Source organism: Octodon degus, unplaced genomic scaffold, assembly GCF_000260255.1.
Source record: "Octodon degus isolate 3935 unplaced genomic scaffold, OctDeg1.0 scaffold00019, whole genome shotgun sequence".
Classification (NCBI taxonomy): Eukaryota; Metazoa; Chordata; class Mammalia; order Rodentia; family Octodontidae; genus Octodon; species Octodon degus.
The window spans coordinates 5,384,401-5,404,581 of NW_004524595.1; the positions used below are offsets into that span (position 1 = coordinate 5,384,401).

Below are 20,181 nucleotides of genomic sequence, written 5' to 3' on the forward strand. Positions count from 1 at the left end.
TTTTTTTTTTTTTTTTTTGGTGGAACCGGGAATTGAACTCAGACCCTTGCACTTGCCAGGGAAGTGTTTATTCCACTGAGCCATCTCCCTGGCCCTATGCATAGATTTTTAAAAATCTGTTTTGTATGTTACAGAGAAGCTACGTCTTTGGAGCATGTTCACAAAGGTGTTCATTCTTGCCCCTCACAGGAGGTTATAGTGATTTAATTATGAATGTCCCCCAAATACTCAAGTATTGATGGCTTGGTCCCCAATGCAGAGGTGAGGCCTAAACGGGTAACTGGGACGTGAGGACACTAACCTCATTTGTGGGTGAATTCACTGATGAGCTTACAGCTGGATGGGCTACTAGGTGGCAGAGCCCAGTTGAAGGCTGCACGTCACTGAGAGTGTGCCTCTGAAGGCGGAGCTTGTCCCTGGACTCTTACTTACTGGCTCTCGTTGCTTTTTACTTACTGGCTCTCGTTGCTTCTTGGCACCCTGAGGTGAGCTGCTTCCCTTTGCTGTGCCTTTCAGCCATGATGTTGCATCTTCCTTCACGCCCACAGCAATGGGAACAATCTAACCATGGGCCAAAACCTCGGTCGGATGCCATGAGCTAAAGACAGCCTTCACTGACAGCAATAGAGAGCTGACTAATACAAAAGGGTGAAAGCATTGCTCCAGGCATAGAGATGTGGGTTATGTGTGTTGAGAACTGAGTTTGTCAACAAAAATATGTGAACATGACAGAGAGACATGTCTCAACCTTTCAGCATTTAGTTTTCTTTGTCAAGTAGAAATTAGTCACTTTGGCTAGAAGTCACAGTCAACATGACAACAGATACCACCCTAGAAACAACAATAAAAGAGAAATACAAGGAAGCATGTCTTTTATTTTTTTCAAAGAAAAAAGAGTAGTTCTTTCTAAAACAGCAGCTTTTGAGCTCTTTGGGTTCATGACCTTTCACATACATTAAATTATTGAAGGCACCAAATTTTTTTTTGCTTATGTGATTTAAATTCCTCATAGAATTTTAAAAATATTTGTTTGAAATGAGCTATGATAAAATTGTTGCATGCTGGCATATGTTTAGGAAAAATAACTATATTTTTCCCCAAATGAGAAGAGTGGCATAATTTTTTAAAAAATATGTTTAATGTTTGGTTGAATAGAAGACAGCTGGATTCTTTTGCCTTCTTTTGCATTCAGTCTTGGGCTTGCCTCATGTTATGTAGCCTTGTTCAACATTTAAGAGGAAATGAGAGGGAAGAAAAACGTTGTAGAATAATCATGAAAGTAGTTTTGACCTTATGAACCCCAAAAAGGGTCTTGAGGACTCCTTGGGGGTCCCATAGACCACACTTGGAGAAATGGTGACTCCAAGTTTCTTCCAGAATATAAACCAATGTAAGGAAGGGAGCAAAAATCCAGCAAATGATCCTTATTTATCTTGATTTATGACAGCTGTGTCGGAGAGAAATTAACATGAATATGTGAAATATGTTAAATTTTTGACAAAATTCATTTTTTCTTAGTTTCGCTTACTTAATTTGCTGATTAATGGCTTCACACACAGTGGAAAAAGTAATCTTTTTTTTTTTAAAAAGTAATTCTTTACCTCCATAAAATCTGCCTTAATAGAAAGAGTTTTATGTCTTACCACTGTAAATTGGGGTTTATATCGATTTTATTATATCCTTGATCATTTAATATAAGAAAAAAAGAACAAAATTCTTCATGAAAGACCTGAGTCTTTATCAGTGTTTACATTGTGTTAACTTTTGTGTTTATTTTTAAACCATCTTGGCTACTTTCTTATAAATAGTTAAGCAAATACAGTTTGGCAGTCACCTATGACCCTTTTTAAATATCTCCTCTGGCATCTCTTGTTTTACCTTTTCAAGTTGGACTTCAAATTTAGGGTAAAAAGTGAAATGAAAATTTTAGAGTATCTTTTAAACCTGAAACCATTTTTGCGACTCCCCAGGGGATACTCTGAAAGTTAATACATTTGTCTAATTTTCAACTTGTAAAAAGAGAGATGCTAGGAAAAATCAAGTTTGATGTCTTGCTAGTTTTAGGTGTAGATGCATTTAAATATTTCAGAAGTTAGTATTTTTTTTCCAGGTGTTCAGCTTTATTGAGGATGTGAGAGGCTGCTGGGAGCCCTGGATCTCTGGAGATAAAGCCTGGTATGTGCCTGGATGACCAGTGGCCCAGCAGGTGGTCAAGGATGGGCTCTCTGAAACCTGGGTCTACTTCAAGGTGTGCCTCTCGGCACCACCCCTCCCAAAGCCACTGGGGCCAAACATGGCAGAGTAGCAGGGGCGGTTGCAGGAAGGCGTGCCTTCGTGCTCAGAGTGACCCTCAGAGGTCAGCGTCTTTCCACACTTTTTAGGCAGGACCGATGTCAGGCCTTGCCATCGAGGTCTCCCGCTCCACAAAGTACACTTGCTTCTCACACTTGGGGCACTTGGGCACGGCAGCGCGTACAGCGCAGACACTACAGGGGACCTCGAGATGGCTGTGGACGCAGGGACCAGAAATTGGTATTCTTTATGAGATGCTTCTAGATATTTTAAAAATATTATCATTGTCTATCATATTGCTTTATCCTCGGAAAACATTGGTCAAACTTGCAAAATAATCATGTTCTATGTTTCAGCTAAGAATTTTACTCTCCTCCATTATGATTTATTTGAAAAATGATAAGTTAAACATAGCCATTTCTATTGAGTTTTTAATTTTATTTTTAAAATTTTCATACAACCTTTTCATTTGCTTATTTATTCTTGGGACAGGGTCTCACTATATAGTTCAGACTGGCCTTGAACTCACCATGTAGCTCACGCTGGACTTTAGAAGCAATTCTCCTGCCTCTGCCACCTGAGTGTTGAGATTACAGGCATGTGCCACCATGCCCAGCCTTGTATTGTTTTAAGTTATTTTCTTGTGGTGTGTACTTGCCTGCAGAAAATGAATCCAGCATCTCTTCCCTGGGAAGCCAGGCTTGGGCCTTTCTCGAACATCAGATTCTATAGGCTTTGCCCCTGACACTAGCTTAGAAGGCAAATATTTCTGGTTTATACACTTGGAAATACATTTTTCTTTTTTTAAATTTTATTTATTTATTTATTGTGTGTGTATGTATGTGTATGTGGCCAGCTCAGCCCACCAGGGGGCGGGGCTGGCTGGCATGTGGTGCTGGGGGATTGAACCGGGGTCCCTGTCCTTTGCTAAGCTTGTTCTAAGTAGGTGCTTTAGACCACTGAGCCATCTCACCAGCCCCTGGAAATACATTTTTCATTAAAGATGTAATTTATTTTCTCCAGTGAAAGTGGCCACCTATTAATAAATTCATATGATTGGTTTTTGGATTGCCCTTGAAAACAGCTTTTATATTTTACGGGTTCTCTCAGAAATTTTTAATATTTAGGGGCTGGAGAGATGGCTCAGTGGTCTAAGGCACCTACTTGGAACAAGCTTGATAAAGCACAGGGACCGCGGTTGATTCCCCCAGCACCACATGCCAGCCAGCTGCGCCCCCTGGTGGGCTGAGCTGGCCACACTCACACACACACACACACACACACACACACACACACACCCCAAAATAAATGTTAATAAATAAATAAATTTAAAAAAAAAAAGAAATTTTTAATATTTAAACCTTTGATCCATTTTGACTATAACTATCAGGAATTAATGAGTTAAAGTTTTTAACACATGTTCATTGTATTAGTATGAATCATAATTTTATCTTTCTGAAAAAAATTATCCACAGGGACAGAACATGAGAGGTCATCATTCTCAAGCATCCGTTCTATATTTTCTGCTTTTTCTCTGGGTCAGGGCCAGGACAGTCCACACTCACTGCCTTACAAGGGCATGAAGACACCCACAGGAAGAAGAGAAAAGTGATTTCTGGGAGGCTAAGGAGATAGCTCAGTGGCATAAGCGCCTGCCTTGCAAGCATGAGGTCCCTAGTTCAATCCCCAGTTCTGCAAAAAGAAAAAAAAAAGAAAAAACGACTTCTGCCCTTGAGGTCCCACAGCCTCACCCTCACAGACAGCAGAAGGCCCTTGGGCCCCACCAGTGGCTCACGAAGAATATGTGTCTGGGGCATCCTCACATCTGTGCTAGGTGGAGTTTTCCAGGCCTTTCCCTGCTCCAGCCCACTTGAGGCGGGTAAGACCACAGACCACGAATAAATGTGGTCAGGCAGAAGCAGGGTGTTTGCTGCTACACTGAGCATAGCGATCTATCCACCAGCGGGCCACATTGCCTGGAGATCGATTAGCCACAACTACCCCCACTCCAGCTGAACCAGCTTGGAATAAAAGTCAAGCTCTGTTAGAACCAGTTTGTAGATTCAAGTTCTCCACCCCTTTAGAGAAATATCTCACTTGTATCCAAGTCTCATATTTTATTTTTACCCATCTCCTCAACTAGCACATATTTGTCTCAGCTGCCCGTATGCGTGACAACAGGTGGGCCGTCTGCCCTCTAGAGGAAGTGGTTGCATGTACTTGTAGGCAGTCACAGGACCTGCCTACCACGTGAGCCTGTGTGGCTTAGAACCAGGAGCTGGTGGCACGGTGATAACTGGGGTTTGGCACATATAGGGTGCCAGTGCACACGGCCCGCTGTCTCTGGTGCCTGCCGTTTCTGGCTGCCCAACCTAAAGCTAGATAGTGTCCTTTTACGCAGCCTGTCTGTGGTCTACACCAGTCATCAATGATTTCTGTTGCTTGCAGTTAAGAGCTCTGAGGGACTGTTTCTGGTTGGCATTTTTTGCTAAGAGTTCAGAATAGGTATCTTTTGAATAGCCATTTTGATATCTTTAAGTATTTTTTTTAAACATTTATTTATTTAGTGTGGGGGGGGTCCCGCTCAGCCCACCAGGGGGCGGGGATGGCTGGCATGTGGTGCTGGGGGATTGAACCACGGTCCCTGTGCTTTGCCAAGCTTGTTCCAAGTAGGTGCTTTAGACCACTGAGCCATCTCACCAGCCCCATATCTTTAAGTATTTTGTTAAGGGAAATCTCATGACTACTCATATCTTCAAGATTTATTTATTTATTTATTTATCATATTGGGGATTGAACCCAGGGCCTTGCACATACTATGCAAGTGCTCTACCAATGAGCTACACCCCAAGTCCCAAGGCTTTATTTTTTTGCGGTACTGGGGATCCAACTTGGGACTCAGGACTTTGAACCAGGCAGGCACTTATGCTCCTGAGCTATCTCCCTGGAGCCCAAGGGTTTTGATGGAGAAAATATCAGATAACATCCCCACTAGCAGCCTATAGATATACTTGTATCCCCATAGCCTGTGTATTTTCCTAGAATGCATCTTACTAGAGTTGCTTGTGTGTGTGTGTGTGTGTGTGTGTGTGTGTGTGTGTGTGTGATTGTATATAAGGGTATGTGTGTGTGTGTGTGTGTGTGTCTGTGCACACATGCATGCATGGTCATGTGTACACATGGACCCAGACCAACTGAGACACTGTCTCCCTTCCCTCTTGCCCTCATTGTTGAGCTAGGTGACTCCCTTACCCCATCTTACCATCCCTCCCAGGCCCTGTAAATCTATAAGTAACTGATACTGAAGTCAAGTCTTTTCATTATGACATCTTGACATGGTGGATGTGCCATTAAACTGGAGCCTGAAATAGGTAAAAGGAGTCAAGTCATGAAGAAACCCTCCATAAGTCTCTGGACAGAGGGCCTGGTCTCCTTTCCAGGAGAGCTTTATTAATTGGACCCAGTTACCAATAAATAATGGATTAAAAGAAACCCCCATTGAATTCCTATTTGTGAGGAATCCCAGAGCAACTCTGAGAGTGATTCTCCACAAGGCGATCTTGGGTCAGAGCCCTGAGGAGTCAGGTCAGGCATGAGGAGAGTGAGCCCTGTGCAGGAGCTAGAAGGTCAGCAGGAGAGGGACCTGCTCCTCCAGGGAAGAGGCCATTCTGCCTGGGCCCAGACCCTTCCCTGCTGCACTGCCAGGATGAAGGCTTGGTGGCATCCTGCTGGTGCAGGCCAGTATCCGGATGGCGTTGCCTCTCAACACAATAATTCTCCTTCTCCTCTTTGGCATTCACATGCTCTGCCCTTGCAGATGATTCCCTCCCGAGGGGCATCTCTGTTCTGCAGCAGAGGGGCACCCATGGCCAAGGCCTGGGATGTGTGGGTGAGGATGGGTGGGGCCAGGTTAGTTTTTGGTCTATGATAAAAACAAGGTCACTACTTATTAAGGGAGCTGACAGGCGGTATGCTAAGTAAAGCAATGGATTTAATCCTTCAACAATTTGACTATATTTTAAGATAAAAGAATTGAAGTTCGGAGAGGTTAAGTTCGGAGAGGTTAAGTAATGGTTACAGAGCAAGTGAGTGGGGGAGCAAGATCTGGGCTGAGATCTCCGGTCTAGTGGGCTTCAAACCCTGTGGCTCCTGGAGAGGGCATCTCAGAAGCAGCTGAGGTTCTCCCACATTGCCTGAGTGTGTGTGTGCCGAGCCGGCTAAGGGCCCGAGCAGGCGTGAGGCCAGCAGCTTGGATTTTAGCCGGAGCTGGTTCAGGAACTCCAGTGTACTATAGCTTCCAATTTTACCTGAACTTTTTCTAGGCTGGTCTCATTAAGTATATTGGAACCATTTCAAAAACTTGAGAAGATTCCCCTGCACCACCTCCCTTACAAATGCCTGAAGCAAGACAAGTTCCTTGGGACCAAGGTTTTGACTCTTCTTAACTAGCTCTGAAAATAGCATTTTAAAAAGTATAATCAATCATTTACACTTTGGTGTGAACTAGTCCCTGGATCTTTTTAGTTCAAGGAATTGGGTAAGGGAAAAGCCAAAGTAGAAGATTGTGTCCCTGCTTCCTTTAATAATGTCTCCTCTTAGGGCTTCTAGACACTTCCTCAATTTTATTTTCATCTGTAGGACCTCTGTTTTCCATTAGTAGACTCTTTTTTGGAGGGCTTTTTGCTTGGGCACACATCTGGAGCTCTCCACTTTCTCTCTACACACTCTATTTGTCGACTCAGTTCAGCCGCTTCTTGGCCTCTGTGTCTGGGCTGCCTGAAGGCCCCTCCTCCACCTTGCCTGCCCAGTTCCTGCTTTCCCCCCAGGGTTGCACAGAGGGAGCTGGGCAGAGGGAAAAAGCAGGTTTTCTCAGGGGGGTGGATGAGGTGTATGGACAAAAAGAAAAGTCTTTGTCAGAGCATGAAGCCAAAGGCAGAGGGCATGGAGAGGCGCAGGCCAATGAAGAAGGAGAGTCATAAAGGAGTAGAGGGAAGGCAGGAAGGTGTTGGGAGCACAGCAGGAAATGGGGGGTGGCACCCCAGGAGAGTAGAAATAACAAACGTGGAAACCCATGGAGTGCCTCCTGGGCTGAGGCTTGCTGGAGCCCTGGCGCTGAGAGAGCTACTGGCTCAGAACTTGGGGTTCAGAGGATGGGGTCTTTGTGACAATGTCATGAGTTATTTGCTTCAAAGGCCAGCCTACCCTGGCTTTCAAGGACCTGGGCTGGCTGAGGTCTACATGGCATGATACTGGCCATGGTAATGCCAGCGTACCATGGAAGGCTGGGATGGGCAAGATTTTGCCTGGGAAGGCATGAACGCCCCTGGGCTCTGCTTTCCCCATCTGTAAAGTGGACGGCTCCCAGTGTGTCACTGAGGCCACATACCAGAGCCTCCTGGAAATCACAAAGTTATTTTAGGGATTGTGGCTGATATCAAGGGCAGTTTGCAGATGACATGGGTTTTTCCTTCCTGGCTTCTTCTCAGAAAAGTTCAGAGGAAATTATTTTGAAGTGCTTTGATCTGCCTAACGGAAAGGTACCAAATAAATTCAAGATGTCACGACACATTAGTCCGTGTGCTTTGGAACTGAGGGTGACCAATTGTATTCAATAGCTAGTGACAATCTTTTGAAATTCCTTAAAGCCCCTGAGCCCTACCAAGTCCTGGCCCTGAGACTGGCCAGTAGCTGCTCCTTGTAGCTGCTCCCCACTGGTCTTCCTCCAGTATGACCTCACTAGGGTTCAGGCTCCCTGTGGAGGCCACTCAAAGGCTGCCACCCTGTTCATGTCCCTGTGCTTCCCCCTTGGTCCCAGGGTGTCTGCTCCTTATAGTTGGTGCTGTGATGCGGGGCTGCAGCTGTACTCAGGTCCTGCTCTGCACTGCCTCAGCGGCATCACTACATGTGGTACCAAGAATGCCAGTTACTGAGTACTGGATGCCAGACACCTCCCTAACCTCCCCTAGACTAATGCCACAGCCTCAGTGAAGAGGAACTTCATCTCCCAGGCCAGGGGGCTGAGGCACAGGAAAGGAGCACAGGCTGTGAGATCCAGTCAGAGCCCTCCCCAGCTCTTCCTCCCTGAGCCGAGCTTCTTTCACTCTGGAAGCTGGGCGCCCAGAAGCCCCGCACAGAATTGCCACAAGGAGGAAATGAGCACCAGCCCACATGAAAGTTGGTTCTGAATCTATCTGTTGATCTCCAGTTGCTCTTACAATTCCTTTCTAATTTAAATGTCTGCTGCCAGTGTGAAGGCCTCTGGGGTTTGTGCTGCCAGAATCTTCTGGTTTTCTCCTGAGGCTGCAGCCTGCTGTTCTTGTCACCTTGGGGCTGCAGGTGAGCACAGGGCTTTTGTTCCCCTATGAGTTCTAAAATCACCCATAGAGGGCTCAGAATTTGGTCTGTAGGGCCCCATTGGTAAGGGCCCTGTGAGAGTAGGGAGTCCTCTTCACTGGGACCCCAGTTGCTGCCCCTCATCTGCTGACACAAGGTTTCACTGCCTCACTCTCCTTTTCTACATGTTTCTGTGCCCATCTCTGATGTCACCCCTCAATCCGCTTCTGGAAATAGCTCTGTGATAGCAAAATTCAGGTGGAAGGGGCCAGCTGCACAGTACCCATTTGCTAAGGCCGCAGTAACAAAGTCCTGGATCCCACACTGGCGGCTTGAACCTTGGACTCTGACTTTGTACTGTTGTAGAGATTGGACATCTGAGATCAAAATGTAAGAGCAACTGACTTCTTCTGAGGTCCTGCTCATTAGCCTGTAGATGGCCATCTCCTGTGTCTTCACATGGTCTTCCTTCTGTGAACAGCTGTCTGAACCTCCTCTCCTTATAAGGACCAGCAGTCCTATTGGATGAAAGAGAGGCTTTGTCTGAGCCTCTACCATGTCTTTCTGGCTGCTTTGAATAGCACAAAACTGAACTGTCACACATGTCACTTTAAAAAGAACTGAGAGCTGTCTTTTTCATATAAAGTCTGTCATGTTGGGGAGGTATGTGGTCTGTTCTGTAGGGTCTCAAATGAGAGAATCAGAAATAATAGGTAGAAGGGGCTGCCTGAGGAGGGAATGAAGTCCCAGTCAATAGAAGAATTCAAGCAGAAATAGGTTAAAGGAGACTCAGGCATGGATAGGAGTCTGGGTAGTAGGGTTATTCCCAAAATGAGTCTTTTATTCTATGAAAGAGTTTGAAGAAAAGGAGTTTTATTTGGAAGCACTAACTACAATATCTCTTGTGTTTTGTGATGGAATCTGAGTCCAATTTCATGTTGGCTGCTTCCTGTTCCTTGCTGCTGTTTCTATGGAAAAGCTGATGTGAGTTCAGTTTTATTCAGTCAGTGCTATAGGCGAAAGAAACCTCCAACCTGAAAGATATCTGGGGTGAGTTTGTGTTTTCTAAAACTGAAGAATGAATTTTAGGAACAATGGAGGTTAAGAGCAGAATATATTTATTGGGGAAAAGAAGGCTTCTGTCTGAGAGATAGAAGGGGACCCACGTGGGTTGCCAGGTAACCTGTCTTTTCTTGGGATTTTTACTCCTTTTTAAAAAAAATGTTGGGACTGGCAAGATAGCTTAGCAGGGGCCAGGAAGATGGCTCAGTGGAATAAGTGCTTCCCTGGCAAGCGCAAGGGCCCTAGTTCAATCCCCATTTCTGAAAAAAAAAGATAGCTCAGCAGTCTAAAGTGCCTGCTTAGGCAAGCTTAGGCAGGCACAGGGGACCACAGTTGATCTCCAGCATCACATGCTGTGCCAGCTCTGCCCTCAGGGCAGGTCTGAGCTGGCAACAATTTTTTAAAAAGTAAATGAAGAGAACAATGTTTAGGCCAGCTAGATAGCTTAGTGGATTAAAGTGCCTGCTTATGCATGCGCAGGGACCAGGGTGCATCCCCAGTTTGCCGTGCCAGCCCTGCCCTCAGGGCGCACTGAGACAAGATTGAAACTGGGTGTGGTAGCGTGCACTTGTAATTCCAGCGCTTGGGAGGCTGAACACAGGAGGATCACTATGGGTCCGATCTGTGTAGTGAGACCCTGTAGACCCTGTACTAAATACATTAAAAAAAGAAGAAAAATTGGGGGAGCTGGGGAGATAGCTCAGTGGTCTAAGTGCCTGCCTGGGAAGTATAAGGACTCAAGTTCAATTTCTGGTACCGCATGCTGTGCCAGCCCCAGAACCCATGACACACCTTGTAGGCCACCAAAACCAGGTGTGGTGCGCACACTTGTAATCCCAGTTCAGGGGAGGCTGAGACAGGAGGATCACTAGAGTCTGAGCCATGTAGGGAGACCCTGTACTAAATAAGTCAATAAATATTGATTAAAAAAAGTTTTTAGGGGCTGGGTAGATGGCTCAGTAGAATAAACGCTTCCCTGGCAAGCCCAAGGGCCTGAGTTCAATCCCCGGTTCCATAAAAAAAAAACAAAAACAGTAAGTTTTTAAAAAATTTTACTATTTTGTTTTTTGCTACCAGGAATTAAATTCAGGGCCTTGAACTTGCCAGGCAGGAGCTGCAACACTGAGCTAAGTTCCTAGTCTTGGGATTTTTACAGTGCAAATCCACAAGGTGAGGCAGGTCCAAGGTAGGAAACATGGGAATTCACTGGGTGGACATGAGGTGGAGCAAAACTATGGTCAACCAGTAAGATTACAAGCAAAATTGCTCAGGTAAAATTGATTAAATCGGGATTAACTAGGGAAGCAAGTCACGCAGCAAGTGGCCATGAATACAGAGCAGGGGCTTATCCTGTAGGGGCTTGGGTTAGTGACTCTACTCTTCCTGGCCCTTTCTAGGTGATTGGCACCTATTTAGATATCAGTCCCCATGTCCATTTCTAGGGAGTTAAGTGGGTGTGTTTGTTTGATCTTTTGTCTTGAGGTCTGCCCCACAGCTGGAGTGTCCGTCTCTCCCCCAGTTGTGTCTTATCTTCCATACTGGCTCCTCTGAGGGCCCAGCCCTGTCTGATCACCTCTAATATATCTATCTAACTCAGCTGTCTACAACATCAAGCTAGCATTAAAAGCAGACTTGAGTATTTAGCTCTGTAGAGCATCAAAATGTGAGCCAATAAATGGATTAAAATGAGTGTGTGTGTGTGTGTGTGTGTGTGTGTGTGTGTAGACCTTTATAAGAATCAGAAGAGACTTGGAAAGAAATTCATTATGCCTCAGAATGATTTATTTTTACTTAGACTGAATCACTATCCTTTCTCCATGGTCTAACTGGTGTCAGTGGTGTAAGACCATCTGCCTTCTACTCTCATCCCTGTCTGCATGGGAGAGGATCACAGAGAGTCTGCACTGACTCCTTTGGCTGACTGGAGAGAGTGCCCATCCGGAAGTAGGTGAATGCACAGTGAGAGCACCTCATGGCTTCCCTGGCTCCCTGCTCAAGGGAGATGCATTTGATACTCTCTGAGTGCCATTTCTGTAATGTTTCTGATTGTCTTTCTTCGGATTAGTTTGACTCACTTGACAGGCTCACCTGTGGACCACATGTCTGTGCTTCCCAGGTGGGAAGCTTCAGAGTCCCACCCACGTCTTCCCTGGACTCTCCTGAGCTGGTTCAGGGCCCAGCCAGAGAGCAGTGGTGGCCAAGTGAACTCTGAGGAGGGCCATGAATGAGGTGATGAGCTAGGGGCCCTTCCCAGTCCAGTGGAGGAGATGGCAGACATCTTTGAAGACCTCACAGAACAGTATCACAGAATCACAAATATGAGGAGAGGTGCAGAACTCCCTGGAATTGCACCTATGGAGCGGGGGAGGAGTGGGTAGGTTAAAGGAAGCTTCATGGAGTTAAGGAGTAGGAAGTGATGGGAGGAGAGGAGCAAGGGCTGTGAGTTCTTTTGTCTGCTTTCTGTTGATATTTTTCATGAGGACCACTTGACAACATTTCTTGCTTCCATGCTATAATCCAGGGACCTTGGGTATATGGTTTTCTGTAATAGATGACCTGCTTGACCATGAGAGCAAGAAGCAAGTGTTCCTGTTGTCTCCCATCTCCCCAAGACCCTCTTGGCTACTCTAAGCTCTGAAAAGCCTGCATCTGAAACAAAACTGCAGACTTCTTTTGGCCGGCTCCGGAAGCCTTCAGGCCAGGTCTGGTAAGGCTTGAGGATCTGGGCACAGAACCCTGAGCCTGACTGCTTTGTTTAAGCAGGCAGTTAAACAATTGAGCTAATGGGCAAGCCCCCAAAACTGCCAACTTTACACCTTTGGGACTAGGCAGGCTTTCTAGAGGTTGACAGATGCTCAGGGGGAACCTCAACACCTCTAATGTCCTTTGGATAGCATGTGTTCCGACCACCACTCATTCATTCCCTCGCCTCATCTGCACAGACACATGAGCCTAACACTGGTGGGCTTTACAGCTCCTCTGTTGGAGTCAGGGGAGCCATTTCTGCTAATGTGGACTCTGGATAAGGGATCCATCTATCTCCTCGGAGCTCTCCGAGGGCTCATTATGCGCCTTTGAGATGCTAAGAGCCGAGAACCTCCTCAGGTTTCCAGACCAAGCGCACAGACTCCACATTCGTAGAGTGCGTACTCTACACCTGTGTTGCGCCTACTCCCAGTTCCCAGCGTTGCCTGGAGGTGGCGCTGTGATACTTCTGGGGTGGTGGATGGGGGTGGGATGGGGGTAGGGTGGGGTGGTGTGAAGATGGGGGTGGGGGGATGGGGAATCCCGCCGTGCAGCAGGATTCAAAACACTGGAAAATGCTCGCAAGGACTGAACTGAGGAAAACCTGAACAGCCTGGCCCGCAAGCTCTATCCAGAAGGAACAACTCAAGGGCATCTGTCAGCTTATTTCAGAAGCATCTACTAAACATTTTCTGATCTGTAACAGAAAGCTGCAGACTGGAGTCATGGATGCCTCCCTGAGGGAAAACTCCTGTCACTCTTGTTGTTTCTAAGAAAGCTCAAGCCTCCCTGGAACAACAGTGCCACTTAAGTAAGCTCTGCTTTTTCAGTTTAACCTTGGAAATAATAAGAGTGGGAGGCAGAGCCATGAGTGTTGGCACATGCCTGTAATCCCAGGACTCCAGGGGGCTGAGGCAGGAGGAGCTCAAGTGTGAGCCTACTCTGGACAATTTAACAACTTATTGACACCTGTGTCCAAGTGAAAAATTAAAAAAGGGCTAGGAATACAGCTCAGTAGGAAGCCCTGCCTTCAGCTCAGCGCCAGGGGGAAAAGTGTTAGGTAGGTTTGGCAACAGTATGAACTTCAGAATTAGAACCAAGTTCTCTGATTTTCTGGCTGGTGTCTGGTACCATGAGGAGTTCCAGGCCCGGGACATCTGTGCAGCCAGAATTGGGGGTGAAGGAGACTCCTAATGGGAAAGGAAGAGGGGTTAGGGAGAGAAACGGGGTCCCTAAGTGTGCCCCATGACTTTGGCAAGTACTTTGACTCGGCCTATTCTCTGTTCTCTCTTGGCATGTTCTACTGCTTCTCCTGGATGACCCCGTTGCCATGGAGACAAAAGGGGGGGATATTTCTGATGGGCTCAGCAGTCTCTGTGCTGTGGCTTCCTGGAAAGCAGCATGGGAAGCAAAGAGAACCGTTATCTCAGAGAATCCCCAGAGCTTTGTTTCTCAGTTTGGAGTCAGTATGATCTATCTGTGTGGCTTCATAGAAAGAAATTGAAATATCTTAGACATTTTTGCTGCTCCCATTGCTCAGTGATGTTTATCCAAAGGCACGCGCATATTGGCTGTCATCTTTGCCAGCCTGATCTCTCTCTCTTTTCTCTTCACACTACCATTTTCATGTATGATGTAATCATGTAGTCGTAAGCTCAAGTTTTATCATGAAAATATTAAAAAAAATTTTGCTTACAGGTAATAGGTGGAAATGCATGTAGATTACCAATAAATTGTAAAGTTCCTCAGTGATCACCTCATCTACCCTGATGATGGTTTGCGCCTTCCCTAGCCCCAGGCTTGGTCCAAGGCATACAGGTATTCGTGGTATTGCATGGTTACAACAATCTTTTTGACCACTGCGTTGTGTCCTGGAAGACCACTTTTTATGGCAGCTGTTCGGACCTGGGCACTCACTCAGGACGTGTGGTGTCCACCAGAGGAAGGCAAGGATGCTAGCCAGGCCAAGGATCCTGAAAGGAGGCTGGACAGGTCTTGAATATGGTCGGAGGGGGGACTTTTGCCAGGATAAAGGGGAAGCTTCGAGGACGTGGGGCTGCTCTTGCGGTTGATCTCTACTGCCTGTCCCATAGCTTGTTTGGTCTCCTTCTCTTGGGGGTTCTTACCTGGATCCTTCTTAAAGTGACCCCAGGTAGCCACTCTAGAGGCCAAGGCTCTTGACCTCTCACTGCTCTCAGATACGGTTGTCCCTGGGGATGGCCAGGTGGACAAGAAGAGAAAATCCTAGATGCGGTGGAGGATCAGGTTGTTCAGAGTCCTCACCCACTGGAGGAGCAGCGCTTTCCCCAGGGCAGATCAGGTAGAATGCCCAGATTTCTTTTCACAAACAACATATGCCGAGAAATTGTAAAGTAACCAACATTTTGAGAAACTGTTGTCCGATACTGGGAGCAAAGCTTTCTTGGTAGCAGAAACCAAAAATGGGTGTCTGTAGATCACTACTGGGTGCCAATGCCACTGAACCCTCATCTTCTCTCATGTCTAGTGAAAGGGGAGGTCTCTAGGTTTCCTTGCACATAGTTTATTTATTTATTTTAAAGAGAATAAAGGGTTGGCCAAATAATTCAGCGGATTAAAGCACCTGCAAGTAGGTGCAGGGGTCAGGAGTTCGATTCCTTGGGTTGCCATGCCAGCCCCACCACCCAGGTGCCCTGAGATGGCAATTGAGACTGGGCGTGGTGGTGCGTGCCTGTAATCCCAGTTCTTGGGAACTGTAAACAGGCAGATCACTACGAGTCCGGTCTAGTAGTAAGACCCTGAACACCCTGTAGACCCTTCCCTAAAAATACAACAACAAAAAAAATAAGGTGAATGTTTAAATTTTTAAAAATGCACCACATGGGGCTGGGGAGATGGCTCAGTAGAATAAGCATGTACCTGGCAAGCGCAAGGGCTTGAGTTCAATCCCCAGTTCCACAAAAAAAAAAAAAAAAAAAAAAGCCTCACAGTCTCAGACACATTGCCATGAATTGCTCTCAAACTATGCTCCTTGCTTTTACTGCATTTATCCTGGTGTACTTGCCATTTTGTGAAGGAGTTTTGTTTATGTTATTTATTTATTTATTTTGTATTTTAGGGAAGGGCCTACAGGGTGTTCAAGAGTCTCACTACTAAGTCAGACTCATAATGATCCCCCTGTTTACAGCCTCCCAAGAGCTGGGATTAGGGGCTCACTCCACCATGCCCAGTCTCAATTGCCGAGCCCCAGGGGTGGGGCCAGCACAGCAGGCCTGGGGATTAAACCCCTGGCTCCTGCGCCTGCTTGCAGGCTCTTTAATCTGCTGAGCTATTTGGCTGGCCCTTCTTAAGCAGTTTTGGAAGTTCTTTTTTGTGTCTTTTGACTTGCACTGTTGTGGCTGCCTTGATGTCCTGAATTGATCTAAAACATTTATCTTCCACAATCATTTTGGCTTTGGGGAAGAAGCAGGCATGACATGGTACCAGACCCAAAGAACTGGGCGGGGGTAGAGATGTGGTAATATCTTCACCAGCTTGCCTTTGCACTGAATGGTACTTGGCAGTAGAGTTCACCATATCTTTGATCATATCCCATAAACACATGAAAAAAGACTTTGAGAACTGCTTCAAAAACTGGCAAGAATGATGAGATGGGGCTGGTGAGATGGCTTAGTGGTCTAAAGCACCTACTTGGAACAAGCTAAGGTAAGCAAAGCACAGGGACCGCAGTTCAATCCCCCAGCACTACATGCCAACCAGCCCCACCCCCTGGTGGGCTGAGTTGGCCACACACACACAAAATAAATAAACAGACAAAATTAAAAAAAAAAAAAGAATGATAAGATGTATTCTAAGGGGGAGGCGAACTATTTTGAGAGGGTTAATGGCAATGTGCATCTCTTTTACTGTAATATATTTATTTAAACATTCACCTTACATTTCAATCACATCTTTATTATTTTTAATCTTATTTATTTATTTATATATTCGGTACACGGTCTCACTATGCAGCTCGAACTCGTAGTGATCTTCCAGCGTCAGCTTCCCCAGCACTGGGATTACAGGCATGCGCTACCACACCCGGTTTCAGTGGCCAGCACAGCATGCCTGGGGCAGGGCTGGCATGGGGGATTGAATCTGGGTCTTTGCGCTTGCCAGGCAGGCAGTTAGATCCCTGAGCTATCTCCCTTGCCAGATTGCCTGTAAACCCAGTGCTTGGGGAGGCTGCGGTGGGAGGATCATTGAGAGTTTGAGACCAGCCTGGGCTACAAAGTGAGCTCAAGGCCAACATAAACTGCATAGCGAGACCCTGTCTTAAAAAAGACCACCCCCCCAAAAAAGGAAACTTAATTCCTTTAATGTATAGTGACTTTCCCATTGTGGGTGACATTTGAACAAAGTTTGAGTGTTAGAGAAGAGCATCAAGCATTTGCTAAAGGACTCACTGGAATGCTTTTACACTGCACACAGAATAAAGAAAATTAACTTTGTCTTCCAGGACCACAGGACTGCAGAGAGTGTGACCAAGCCCAACTGAAGCCACCCTCCCCAGCCTATGCCCAAGCCTAATGCCCAAGGCACCAGGGACTTTGAAAAGGGTTAATGTGAAACTAATGTAATGAGTTAATGTAAAACTAAATGTAAAAACAAATTACTTTGCTCAACTTTCTGTGACTGCTTCCTTGTAAGACCGCAAGGAGGCTTGGAGTACTGTCAATAAATCATCAATAGGCTGAGAGTTAGCAGAACAGGCTTACAAAATAAATCAAAGTAAAGGTCAAAATGTTTCTAACTATATAAAACCAACTATAAAGTGTTGCTATGGTAATCAAGACCACTGTACACAGGTGTACCTCATACAAGAATTAGACAACACCAGGTTCACATTCTTTTATGTTTATTTTTTTTAACATTTATATATTTATTTATTTATTTAGTGTGTGTGTGTGTGTGTGTGTGTGTGTGGCCAGCTCAGCCCACCTAGGGGCAGGGCTGGCTGGCATGTGGTGCTGGGAATCGAACCGCGGTCCCTGTGCTTTGCTAAGCTTGTTCCAAGTAGGTGCTTTAGACCACTGAGCCATCTCACCAGCCCCTCTTTTATGTTTAAACTGCCACCAAAGGGAAAACTAAAGGGGACAACAAAGCCGGGAGGCTGTGCCCAAGCTCCCAGGAAAAAATGTATGCTGAGTAATGGTCACGCTGTCCCTCAAGGTATTCTTCTATGTTAAATGACAAATTTGTTTGCCAAACAGGATGCAGTTTTTACCTTTAAAACTTCTTACTTCTAAGGCTCTCTTGCCGTTTGTCCTTTCCTGCATGAGAATGGTCAAGCAGTCCTGGGCCTGGTAATAAAGGCTCATAAAATTTAATAATTGGATTTTGGTCTGGTTTCTGTGTTGAGAACCCATAACAGACTCCAGCCCAGCTAAGGATTCATGATGCTCTACGATGAGTGGGCAATTTTTTTAAATTATTAATAACATTTAAGTAGCTAAAGCCCCAGTAGTGTTTGAAGGGTGCTGGCTAGGGCTGGGGGAAAGAATGGGAACTTGAGGAGAGAAACAAGGGTGGTTTGAGGCCAAGTGGGTTTGATTTGCAAAGGGAAACAAGTCAGGCAGGATGCTGGTGGATGCCCAGTAGACGCAACTACTGCTCTAAACAGATTTGTGGGACATGCATGGATTTAAAGGTTCACAATAGCAGGTTGCAGAAAAGACTTAAATTGATCCTAGAAACAATTAGGAATCTTCCTGTCCCCTCTGGGCTTTCTGTGGGACTGCAGTATTCTCCAGGGAAGGGAGAGAAGGGAGATGTACTCACTTGCGTTTGTTTTTCCTGCAAGATTGAGTCGTTTTCCAATCCACTCAATGTCTCTGAACTCCAAATCCACCTTTTATAAATGACATGTGGTCTGCTGTGAGTGCAAAATCAGATGCTGAAAAGCATTATCAGTGACACAAGATATTGATTTAAGGCATTACTGTCACTCTCATCCCAGTAGGAGATGTCCTGTGGGAGGGAGTATTGAGGCCAATAGTCCACAGATACATGTCAAGGGGGCTTTGAACATGAAAGAAAATTTTATGCCAAAAAAATGCTTACTGAGAATACTGATATGAGCTTGGGGTATAAATAAGTCACATAATTCTAGAATGGGGGGCTCACACTCACGTGTGGGTGGACCTGCGATCTCATCACAGCTCACATATTTATGGAATTACACAGAATTTCAAAACATATATACATACATATTTCATTAGAAATGGTTTTTTTTCACCTATTCAGAACTTACTCAGAAAATTGACGAAGACTGTATCTCCAAGTCTCATAATTTTTTTAGGCAAAATAAATGGCCAATATTTGTAATTGCCTTACACTTGAAGCTATCCAAATGTTCAATAAAATAGAAATATTATATACATTAGGTATATCCACATAATGCAGCATTGTACAGTGTCCCTTGGCGTGTGTAGGGACTGGTTCCAAGGCCCTCTGGGGGTGGAGACTGAAGTCCCTTATATAAAATGACACAGGGCCAGGGAGATGGCTCAGTGGAATAAGCGCTTCCCTGGCAAGCGCAAGGGCCTGAGTTCAATCCCCGGTTCCACAAAAAATAAAAATAAAAATAAAATAAAAGAGTATAGCATGTAACATAATTTAGGGCCGGGGAGATGGCTCAGTAGGATAAGCGCTTGACTGGCAAACGCAAGGATCTGAGTTCAATCCCCGGTTCCACAAAAAAAAAAAAAAAAAAAAAAAAGAAAATGGCACAGTTTTGCATGTAACATACACATACCAATAGTTGCTATGCTGTACTGTTTTTAAAGAATAATGAGAAAAATGTCTATATGTGTTCAATATAGACACAATTTTTTTTCAAGCATTTTTACTCTGAGATCGGTTGAACCCAAGGATAACTTGTACATGTAAAGGGCTGATTGTACAGTAATGAGAATTAACAAAACCACAGGAGAAAGTGTGAATTTCAAAAACTTATTGAGGGCTGGGGAGATAGCTCAGTGGAATAAATGCCTGCCTGGCAAGTTCAAGGTCCTGAGTTCGATCCCTGATACCACCACAAAAAAAGTATTGAACATAATACACAGGATTATATACTTTATAATTCTACTTAATAGACCTGCTCTTAAGGCAGCCTGAAGAAGCCAAAAATAAATAAAAACGTTCTCGAATTTTAGAGCTTTTGTTCTTGGTGGTCTTCATGGTTGGTGGGCTGTAACCCAGCAAGATATTGTGGAATCTGCTGGCTCTCCAACAGCTTTCTCAGAGGACCATCAGCACTGCTTCACACAGGCATTTTGAAAATAAAGTTCCACAGAAACAAAAGCTTTTTCAGGAAGACAGTGGAATTCCAGTGCATCTAAAGGGTGGGGTAGCTGAGGCCCTCTTGTATAGAGCCACTACGATTCTCACAGTGGGTGGAATGGTGTACGCCATACACCCGCTGGCTATGGCATGGCTTCCCAAGGAGCTGGAGTGATTTCAGGCAATTCAGTGATTACGTGGCTCGGTTCCAGTTGGCTCTCTGGATCAGTAATATGATAAATAACTGAGCTTTTCTTTGGGGATCAATATTTATTGACTTGTACTAATGTCACCAATAGAGCAGTCTTTACCCCGCCCCCCCAAAAAAACTTACTTAATAGCCAAACTAATCTCTAACAATGAAAATCAGCGTTACTATTATCCTGGGCAAGTGAATATCCACTAGAGCCAGGCAAAGACAGGCTTCTTGGATGGTGGGAATATCTG

The 20,181-nt window shown here is 45.3% G+C and overlaps 2 pseudogenes; one reads left to right on the plus strand and one right to left on the minus strand.

Moving 5' to 3' along the window:
* Positions 1–2,238: 2,238 nt before the first annotated feature.
* Positions 2,239–5,549, minus strand: LOC101570496 (annotated as a pseudogene).
* A 608-nt stretch (positions 5,550–6,157) lies between these two features.
* On the plus strand, positions 6,158–19,909 carry LOC101570894 (annotated as a pseudogene).
* Positions 19,910–20,181: the final 272 nt, after the last annotated feature.